Source organism: Gobius niger (assembly GCF_951799975.1).
Source record: "Gobius niger genome assembly, chromosome: 5".
In the NCBI taxonomy this organism is placed as follows: domain Eukaryota; kingdom Metazoa; phylum Chordata; class Actinopteri; order Gobiiformes; family Gobiidae; genus Gobius; species Gobius niger.
Genome location: NC_136856.1, coordinates 39,990,023 through 40,001,692, shown reverse-complemented (window position 1 = coordinate 40,001,692; position 11,670 = coordinate 39,990,023). Strand labels below are relative to the sequence as shown.

The 11,670-nt window shown below is 35.3% G+C and overlaps 1 protein-coding gene across 1 annotated transcript in view; it reads right to left on the bottom strand.

Moving 5' to 3' along the window:
* LOC306962771 (uncharacterized protein) overlaps window positions 1-11,670 on the bottom strand; it is a 1,040,752-nt gene that overhangs the window by 218,593 nt on the left and 810,489 nt on the right. The window lies entirely within an intron of this gene.

The window sequence follows — 11,670 nt, the reverse complement described above, 5'->3', positions numbered from 1 at the left end:
GTGAGAAAACATTGAGGAAAAAGTGACAAAAAACGTACAAAAAATGACAAGTATTTGACGAAAAATTAAGAACAAATTGAGGAAAAATTGAGGAAAAAGTGATAAGAATTTGACAAAAAAAAATGCGAATAATTTGACGAAAAAGTGACAAAAAATTTACAAAAAATGGAGAAAAAAATGGACAAAAAAATGACAAAAAGGTGAGAAAACATTGAGGAAAAAATTGACAAAAAAATGCGAATAATTTGACGAAAAAGTGACAAAAAATTTACAAAAAAGTGAGAAAAATTTGACGAAAAAGTTACAAAAAATTTACAAAAATGGACAAAAAAGTGAGAAAAATTTGACAAAAAAGTGAGAAAACATTGAGGAAAAAGTGTCAAAAAACGTACAAAAAATTACAAATATTTGACGAAAAATAAAGAACAAATTGAGGAAAAATTGACGAAAAAGTGACAAAAAATTTACAAAAAATGGAGAAAAAATGGACAAAAATTTGACGAAAAAGTGACAAAAAGTCACGAAAATTTGACAAAAATGAGACGACTCAAAAACAAGGATGAAAATGTGACAAAAAAGTGAGAAAACATTGAGGAAAAAATTGACAAAAAAATGCGAATAATTTGACGAAAAAGTGACAAAAAATTGACAAAAAAGTGAGAAAAATTTGACGAAAAAGTTACAAAAAATTTACAAAAATTGACAAAAAATAGACAAAAAAGTGAGAAAAATTTGACGAAAAAGTGACAAAAAAGTCACGAAAATGTGACAAAAATGTGATGAAAAAAAATGTGACGTGAGGAAAAAGATCCATTTAGTTTTGTAGGTCTTTCAAATGAGGCGTCACACTGGCCTACAGGATTTGGGTAAAGCTGAACTGGAGAAAATGCTCTCGGTTCAGGCGGGAGTTAAGAGGTTAATCAATAGGATTTATGCACAGAAACAGTATTTTGGGGGTAGATTTTGTCCCTCAGCGCCCCCTAACTAAAACATCTTCCCACGGCTTTACTCCTTCACACAAACAGCCTCGATTTCAAAGTCATTCAAAACTGAAATGTTCATATTTTTGTGTTTAATCAGGCCAACATCTTAATAGACAAGCGAAAATGTTTAAATGTGGAAAACCTGCTTGAGTTCACTGTAATAACGGATGGAAAGAGACATTTAACCCCGGCCTTAACCCAGTGTTCATGTCGTCGACTCAAATATTTTGGCTTAATTTTAGTCAAAGTGATATTTTTGTGACTAAAATTGGACTAAAACTAAATTAAAAGTTTCTCATGAGACTAAAACTGTGACTAAAATGTCCAGATATTTGAGTCGACTGAAATCAGACTAAATAAAAATGAAAAGGAGAGACTAAAATCATCCAAACTTGTATTGAGCGTCTGAAAGAGCCTCAGATCATGTTTAAAGGATCAGCTCTGAGCTTTGTTCATGTGGAGCAGAAACATGAAGCAGAGGAACAACATTAAACATTGTTTTTGTTCGTTTTGTCAGACACTAAGGTTAGAGATGTTAAAGATCTTTTACCTTTACATGTTTCAGCCGCCATCTGCAGGCCGTCATCAGAAGTATCACCGGCGTGCGGTGACGTGTCACTTATCAGCTGTTCTTACTTCCGAGGCGTGACCAGTCTGACGGTCCCAACAGGTCCGACAGACTGGTCATGCAGCCATAGAAATCAGGAAACGGAGCACCGACACCATCAACCGTGACGAAGGAGCGTTTCTCCTGTCCCACACCTGGGACACCCTCCTCCAATGATTACGCCCCCTGTCGCCCTGAATCCACCGGGCGGCAGGGGGCGTGACCAGTCTGTCGGACCTGTTGGGACCGTCAGACTGGTCACGCCTCGGAAGTAAGAACAGCTGATAAGTGACACGTCACCGCACGCCGGTGATACTTCTGATGACGGCCTGCAGATGGCGCTGAAACATGTAAAGGTAAAAGATCTTTAACATCTCTAACCTTAGTGTCTGACAAAACGAACAAAAACAGTGATACTAGAACACAAGTAGACACAATGAACGTTACGAAGTTTAACATTAAACATGATTATAATTAGGGCTGAAACAACTAATCGATTAATCGACAACTAATCGATTACTAAAATAGTTGTCAACTATTTTAGTAATCGATTAGTTGTTTTCTAGTAAACACAGACTTAAAAAGAGCAAAAATTACATGAACAGTTTTTATTTTTAATGGAAACCTGATTTGTTTTTCAAGTTAGGTTCTGTAGAGTTTTGTACATTGAAAGTTTCATAGATCCGTCTGTGTCTCATCCAATGAATAAAGCAGAACTGGCACTAAGAGCCGACAGAAACACTTTACAACAGTTTAAGTTTACTCCATCAACATGTCCTCAAGAGAGGCCACTTTAGCTTCATGTGATGTGATTCAAAATAAATCAAAAAATACAAATTTCATACACCATTCACAGCCAAGCGATTAATGGATTACCAAAATAATCGTTAGTTGCTGCCCTAATTATACTAAATATTATAAATGCAAAGTCGACTAAATTAGTCTTAAATTTACTCGACTAAAACTAGACTAAAATTGAAAAGTTTTTTTGGACTAAATCTCAACTAAAATAAAATTCCATTTTAGTCAAAAGACTAAGATTAAAACTAAAATAAAATATGTTGTCAAAATTAACACTGCCTTAACCAAGTGTATTTTCTCCAGGTCAGCTTTACCCAAATCTAGAAGCTTCTCGACTGGAGAGCAACAATTTGAAAGCTAAGACCTACAAAACTCATCTAAATGGAGCTTTTTCCTTCACTTTTTTTTTTGTTGAAATCATGTTTTAGTCACTCTTTAGTTGCATTTTCATCCTTCTTTTTCGTCTCGTTTTTGTTGCTGTTTTGACCATTTTTACCAAGAGGCTTTCAGATTTGGGTAAAGCCAAACCGCAGAAGGTGCTGAGTTCAGGTGGGGGTTCAGAGGTCGATTGTGACGTAGGGGGTCACCCAAAGCTTCAGGGCACACGGCTCCAAAAGGTTTGGGAACCACGGCTTGAATATGTTTGATTTTACAAAAACTTACCCAGAGCCATTTTCATCTTTCCAAACTACGAGTGAAAAGGCAGTTCATCTGTTGTTATTATCAATAGCTGTGCTGCTAATTCACAATTGTAATGTGCAGCATTCCCCACTGTTACCAGCAGAGGGCCTAGTTCAGCTGAATGACCATTGTCCAAACTGGGGCTGCACAATATTGAAAGAAACTAACAATATACGGCACTGCTTTAACTATATTAGGGTGTTAGGGTATTTTCCATTCGATTTAAACACAGACATAGCATCAAAAAACACAAAATCAGAACGAAAACAAGGCTCAAATTGAACTGAACTGAAAACAGAACTTGCACAATTGCAGGGTTAATGTCGTCGACTAAAATATTTAGTCTTTTAGTCAAATTGATATTTTTGACGACTAAAATTGGACTAAAACTAAATTAAAAGCATATCTACTTCTCTACATACTTTTTATTTATTTGCCTGGCACTTAGCAGTCAATGAATTAGAGAAGTTAAATAAAAATGAAAAGGAGAGACTAAAATCATAAAAACTTGTATTGAGCGTCTGAAAGAGCCTCAGATCATGTTTAAAGGATCAGCTCTGAGCTTTGTTCATGTGGAGCATGAGCATTAGACTAAATCTCGACTAAAATTAAATTACATTTTAGTCAAAAGACTAAGACTAAAACTAAATAAATATATGTTGTCAGAATTAACACTGCACAATAGTGAATTCCATGTATTATTTTGTTGTGATGTTGCGATATACAGTATTGTGGCTTCTTACGATACCGATATTGCATCACTTAATCTCGCGCCACGATGTTTTTCCCTGATATATTGTGCAGCCCTAAACAACACAGTTTTTCAAGGCGTTTTTATGATTTGTTAAACGTGAAATCCTAACGCACTGCAAAAGTATTTCACGAGCCTAACCCGGGACTTTAAAGGCGTTCACTCTGCTGCTGGAGAATTCCCATCACATCAACAATCATCTCATGTTTTCATTCGTCTTCACCCAAATAATACATGTGTTTTCCTTCCTCAGATATGCATATTTGTGTGGACAGTAAAGGACGGTCTGTGTGAGCGGTGACTTCAGTTACCGTGGAGATTCTCTATGCATTTTAACACGAGCTCATGAACATGTAAACGGTCCGGTGTGAACTTAAAGCTGCTCTGCGTAATGTTTCACCTGGTAAATCGCTTTAAATACTAGCACTTATTTCACTACGACGTGTGTATCATCTGGAATATTCCACAGCGTCGCTTTAAAAAGTAATGTTTGTGGGAAAAGTTGTGAAATGACTGACGTTAAGGAGATTTTACAATAAACGCACTGACAAAAATCAACAGTTTTGAGCTTTCTCGTGGGTTCTGGCTCCCACCACTGGAACACGTGCATTTTTGGTGGATTAGTGAATGTGACTGAATGTGATGTTGACCCGGAGAGGTATTTTTTAATGCTTTTGCCAAACTGAAAAGGAAAAAACATTATTGAGGTGTTTGCAATAAAGTCGAACTGGATCGGGGTGACTTTGCCTTTGACTTTACCACCCGCCTAAAGCAAACGCATTCTGTCCTCTTTGGCTGTTATATAGGCCTGTGTAACACACCATTTGAAAGCTAAGACCCACAAAACTGATCTTTTTCCTCACGTTGTTGCTGTGTTGTGTCACCTTTTGTATGTTTTTTCTTTCTTTTTTTTCACTTTTTGTCACATTTTTGTCACATTTTTGTCATTTTTTTGTTGAATTTTTGTCATATTTTTGTTGAATTTTTGTCACATTTTTGTCATTTTTTTATTGAATTTTTGTCATTTTTTTGTTGAATTTTTGTCACATTTTTGTAGAATTTTTGTCACATTTTTGTAGAATTTTTGTCACTTTTTTATTGAATTTTTGTCATTTTTTTGTTGAATTTTTGTCATTTTTTTGTTGAATTTTTGTCACATTTTTGTAGAATTTTTGTCACTTTTTTGTTAAATTTTTGTTTAATTTTTGTCGATTTTTTGTCGAATTGTTGTCAAATTTTTGTCACATTTTTGTTGTGTTTACATCCGTGTTTTCTTCTCATTTTTTGTGGCTGTTTTGGTGCTTTTTTCCCAAGAAGCTTTTTGATTCGGGTAAAGCCGAACTGGAGGAAATGGGATCCGTTCAGGTGGGAGTTAAGAGGTTAAAGTTCATTAATTTGAATTTGTGAGTAAAATCAAATATTCTGTAGTAATGCATCCAAATGTGCTATTTTTTACAAACTGTATCGACATTTATTTTTTAAAGGTGCTATGCGCAACTCTAAATGTTAAAAATAACAGTTTTCTCACCCATTCATGTTTAAACAATTGCCTGATGTGCTGATTGAGCTCCTCTCTGATCACTGCACTCGCCCCTATTATCCTGTGCAGTAAAATAAATAAGAGGGATTCGGGACGGAATCTTAAGCCAAATCTTTTATGAGGTGCCACTTGGGAACCACTGATCTAATGGTTCTGGCTGAACACTGTTTATTGTGGGGTCGAGTCCCAGCTCTGACACTTTGCTGAGCGTCTCTTCCCGTCCTCTAAAGCAGAACTGTGTGAGTCTGAATTGTGCTGTATGAAGAACCCCCTGAGAGCACTTCCTACAAACGATACCTTTAAGATGGTGTTGATTAAAAATGGTGTTTGAGAGGATGGATGAAAAGATGAATCGCGATAAATGATATTATTGACTCTAACGATACTAGATACTGTCAACTCTCAGGCATAAAAATGACAGTGAACCTTGTTTTAAAAGTGCATCATCATCTCCGAGAATTGAATTGTGACAAAAATTCAACAAAAATGTGACAAAAAGTAAAAAAAATTCAACAAAAACTCAACATAAAAATTCAACAAAAATTCAATAAAAAAGTGACAAAAATTCAACAAAAATTCAACAAAAAGTGGAAAAAAATTCAACAAAAACTTAACATAAAAATGACAAAAATTCAACAAAAAGTGACAAAAATTCAACAAAAAAGTGACAAAAATTCAACAAAAATTCAACAAAAAAGTGACAAAAATTCAACTAAAATTCGACAAAAATTCAACTAAAATTCAACAAAAAGTGGAAAAAAATTCAACAAAAACTCAACATAAAAATGACAAAAATTCAACAAAAAAGTGACAAAAATTCAACATAAAAATGACAAAAATTCAACATAAAAATGACAAAAATTCAACAAAAAGTGACAAAAATTCAACATAAAAATGACAAAAATTCAACAAAAAAGTGACAAAAATTCAACAAAAAAGTGACAAAAATTCAACATAAAAATGACAAAAATTCAACATAAAAATGACAAAAATTCAACAAAAAGTGACAAAAAATCAACAAAAATGTGACAAAACTTCAACAAAAATTCAACAAAAATGTGACAAAAAAAATTCAACAAAAATGTGACAAAAATTCAACAAAAAAGTGACAAAAAGTAACAAAAATTCAACAAAAATGTGACAAAAATTCAACTAAAATTCAACTAAAATACAACTAAAATTCAACAAAAAGTGGAAAAAAATTCAACAAAAACTCAGCATAAAAATGACAAAAATTCAACAAAAAAGTGACAAAAATTCAACATAAAAATTCAACAAAAAGTGACAAAAATTCAACAAAAATTCAACAAAAATGTGACAAAAATGTGACAAAAATGTGACAAAAATTCTACAAAAATGTGACACAAATTCAACAAAAATGTGACAAAAATTCAACAAAAATGTGACAAAAATTCAACAAAAAGTGAAAAAAAAATCAACAAAAATGTGACAAAAATTCAACAAAAATGTGACAAAAATTCAACTAAAATGGAAAAAAAAGAAAGAAAAAACATACAAAAGGTGACACAAAACAGCAACAACGCGATGAAAAAGATCAGTTTTGTGGGTCTCACCTTTCAAGTTGCAATAAACATGAAATATTATGAAACTCTATTTACTTCAGTTAAAAATCAAAGTTTTACAAAGAAAGAACGGGGGGAAATGCTAATAAATGTACAGACGACAAACATTGAGCCCAAAAATGTGTCGTTTAACTATTTTTTACTGAACGATGAGTCGATACAGTGTTTATCGTGACAGCCTGATGTGGCATTGTTTCAATCAGCTTCTGCAATGTCATATCCAGTGTTTTTTGTATTGTTGATGGGAGAGTGTGACCACAGCGCTGAGCCTTCTCCAGCACATCCCAAAGATTCTCAGTGGAGTCAAGATCTGGACTCCGGCGGCCGATCCATCCATCCATTTTCTTCCTCTTCATCCGGGCCGTCTGAGCAGAGATGCCCCAGAACTTCCCTCTCCCCGCACACTTCCTCCAGCTGTTCTGGGGGGACTCTGAGGCGGCACCAGGCCAGCTCAGAGACCACCTGTCCTGGGTCTTTCACAATGTGAGCCCGGGGAATCCTGGCATTGTCATCTTGGAATAAGGAAGTAAAATCCGCTGACGGAATAACCTGGTCGTTCAGGCCGTCAGCTGATTTCTCTCTTTGGGCTCATAGTGTTGCTGAAACGAGACCAGACCAACAGCAGTAACTCCAGATCAGAACAGTTAACCCCTTAACTCCCGCCTGAACCGAGCACATTTTCTCCAGTTTGGCTTTACCCCAATCCAAAAGCTTCTGGAAAAAAGCTGTGAAAATAGCAACAAAACTGAGACGTAAATGATGATGGAAATGTGACAAAAAAGTGAGAAAACATTGACGAAAAAGTGACGAAAAATTGATGAAAAAGTGGCAAAAATGTGATAAAAATTTGATTAAAAAATTACAAAAAATTGATTAAAAAAAATACAAAAATGTGATAAAAATTTGATAAAAAATTAAAAAAAAATTACAAAAAAGTGACGAAAAATTGATTTTTAAAAAAGTGGCAAAAATGTCACAAAAGGGTCACAAGAAATTGACAAAAAATTGAAGAAAAAATTACAAAAATGTGACAAAAAAATGACAAATTACAAAAAAATTGATAAAAATGTGATTAAAAAATGACAAAAATGTGATAAAAATTTGATTAAAAAAATGACAAAAATGTGACAAAAAAATGACAAAAATGTGACAAAAAATTTATTAAAAAATGACAAAAATGTGACAAAAATGTGACAAAAAAATGACAAAAATGTGATAAAAAATGACAAAAATTTGATAAAAATTTGATTAAAAAATGACAAAAATGTGACAAAAAATGGCAAAAATGTGATAAAAAATTGATTAAAAAATGACAAAAATGTGACAAAAAATGGCAAAAATGTGATAAATTGATAAAAAATTGATAAAAAATGACAAAAATGTGACAAAAATATGCTAAATTGATAAAACATTACAAAAATGTGATAAATTGATTAAAAAAATGTGATAAAAATTGTATTAAATTACAAAAAATTGATTAAAAAAATACAAAAATGTGATAAAAAATTTATAATTTTTTTTACAAAAATGTGATAAAAAATTTATAATTTTTTTTACAAAAATGTGATAAAAAATTGATTAAAAAAATTACAAAAATGTGATAAAAAATGGATAAAAAATGACAAAAATGTGATAAAAAAAATGACAAAAATGTGATAAAAATTTGATTAAAAACAAACAGAAATATGATAAAAATTTGATTAAAAGTTAAAGTTACAAAAATGAGTTGAATACCCAACAAAAAAATGATGGGAAAAAATCTGCTGACGTGAGGAAAAAGATCCTCTGGGTTCAGGCGGGAGTTAAGAGGTTAATTCGATCCAGGTGTCGGCTTTTTGTTTGCTCAGGCAGTGTAAATCTGCAGCTCTGACCGACCCACTGTCAGAGAATGTTTTCTTCACTTTGTTTGTTTGATCCTTTTCGTCGTTGCGCTTAATTTGAGCTCTTTTTACTCCTCATTCCGTCAGTGAACCCAACCCTACTATTCCCCCTGATCTGCTCTCCCTAGACTCCCACAGGGGCGAGGAAGGGGCGGACTCTGACTGGCCGCCGGAGCGCGGGGCGGGACGTGAGCGCGGCCTGTGATTGGCTGAGCGTTGAGACTCTCTCCAGCTGTGAGCCTTTTGTCTGGGGCTGAGGTGGAGAGAGAGAGAGAGAGGCAGCGGACACAGACACAGTGGAACCCAGGTGATCGGACGCCACTTCCCCACTGCCCCACTGCCCCGGGGCCACAGTCCACACAGGACAGAACACAGAGGGTCTGTGAGCAGCGCCCAGAGAGGAGGAAACGCACGGGAAGTAAGTTTGGTTCATAACTTTACAACTAATGTGAGGGAGTGCAGAAAGTGGCTGCTGTTTCATAATGTGCTGGAGTCTGAGACAAGGTTTGGGGCTGGTTTACTCCTGGTTTACTCCTGGTTTACTCCTGGTTTACTCCTGGTTTACTCCTGGTTTACTTCTGGTTTACTGGTTTTGTCTCAATGTACCTAGAGGTGGTTGGAGTCAATATATTCAGTAGAAGTAAAAGGTAGTGACCCAAAAAGTCACTCAAGTGTCAGAAAGGTAAAGCTAGAACTAAGTAAATGTTTAACGATGAAGGTAAGAACTTTGCATCAGTTTTATACAGACCTGGCCTCAACCGAGCTTTACCCAAATCTAAAAGCTAAAAAGAAAAGCATCAAAATACACTGACGAAAACGTGAGAAAAAATTACAAAAATTGACAAAAATTTGAGAAAAAAGTGAGAAAAAATGGATGAAAAAATGCTAAGAATTTGACGAAAAAGAGACAAAAAATGTACAAAAAATGACAAAAATTGACAAAAAATGGACGAAAAAGTGAATTTGACAAAAAAGTGAGAAAAAATTGACGAATAATTGAGAAAAAAATGGATGAAAAAATGCAAATAATTTGACGAAAAAGTGACAAAACATTTTTAAAAATTGACAAAAACGTGAGAAAAATTTGACGAAAAATGGAGGAAAAAATGGACGAAAAAGTGATAAGAATTTGACCAAAAAAAATGTGAATAATTTGATGAAAAAGTGACAAAAAAGTCACGAAAATTTGACAAGAATGAGTCGACTGCCCGACAAAAAAAGTGATGAAAAAAAAATCTGACGTGAGGAAAAAGATCCATTTAGTTTTGTAGGTCTTTCAGATGAGGTGTTACACTGGCCTACAGGATTTGGGTAAAGCTGAACTTGAGAAAACGGTTCAGGCGGGAGTTAAGAGGTTAATCAATAGGATTTATGCACAGAAAAAGTATTTTGGGGGTAAATTTTGCCCCTCAGCGCCCCCTCACTAAAACATTTTCCCACGGCTCTGATCCTTCCTTTAGTCGTGGGTTCGTGTCCCTGTAGGGTCTCCCAGGGCAAACAGGTCCTATAGGTGACGGGTCAGACAGAGAGCGGTTCAGAAGCCCCTTATCAGAGACCAACAGGCCCGGTTAACCTAAAGAAAAACAATCTGCTTTTAACCTGCTACATGTTATTCATCATTTACGTTTCTCTTCATGTGCTTTGTTCCACTTTTATAAACGATCCCAGCCTCGCACACTGAACACGTGTCTATAGATCTGTCTGTGACTTCATTTACATCAACAAGAAACCACATTATAAAAACTATCATTAAGAGTAAATCATTTGTGTGACAGTGTTGGGTCCATGTGCTTAAACCCGCAGTGCTGCCCCCTGCTGTCCTGGCTGAATTCTTGATCATTCTTGACCTCTATTGACTGTCATGCTCATTAATATGCATGATGTCATAAAAAGTATCGATATCGGAATAAAAAGTATCGTATCGTCCCTCAGAAATATCGCGATGTATCAGAAAATCGATATATTGTCAGACCCCTGTACACGACGGCAGTGTGCACTCGCTACTTAAATACTGCTTCACTCGAGTACTTTTACATTGTGCATTACTTGTTGCTTCTACCAGAGTAAAAACATCTTAAAGTATCATCATGGGCGGCACGGGAGCAGCTAGAAGGTCCCGGGTTCGATTCCCACCTGGACGGGGCCTTTCTGTGTGGAGTTTGCGTGTTCTCCCCGTGTCTGTATAGGTTTCCCCTATCACAAAAACATGTACAATAGGTGAATTCTCCAGCCAGGTGACTCTGACCACCAGCCTGGCTCCACATCTGCACTGCAAAAAGTGCCCGACTAAAAACGAGGGCAAAAATCTTAAAATAAGACATTTTGTTTTGTTTTAAGGAAAAAATTCTGCCAATGGGGTCAGCGTTTTTTTCTTGCTAAGAATTGTTATTTCTAGAATGTTTTTCTTCATAAAACAAGAAAGAAACACTAAATTTAAGCAAAAAAAGCTAGAATTAAGCAAAATGTCCTCAGAAAATGGAATCATTTAAGGAAAACATTCTTATTTAGTGAAAAATTGTGGATATTTTTCTTAAATCTTGCTTGATTTGAGCAAAATGTTTTAAATTAAACACATTTTTGAGCAAAATGTTCTTAATAAATACTAATATTTAAGGAAAGTATTTCCCGGAGACCCGCCTCCATGATGTGGAGCCAGGCTGATGGTCAGAATCACCTGCTGGAGGATTCACCTATTGTACATGTTTTTAGTGGTAGACACGGGGAGAACATGCTCCACACAGAAAGGCCCCGTCCTGGTGGGAATCGAACCCAGGACCGTCGAGCTGTGAAGCTGAGGCTCTAACCGCTGTGCCACCGAGCCGCCCACTTCAAAGAATGGAATGT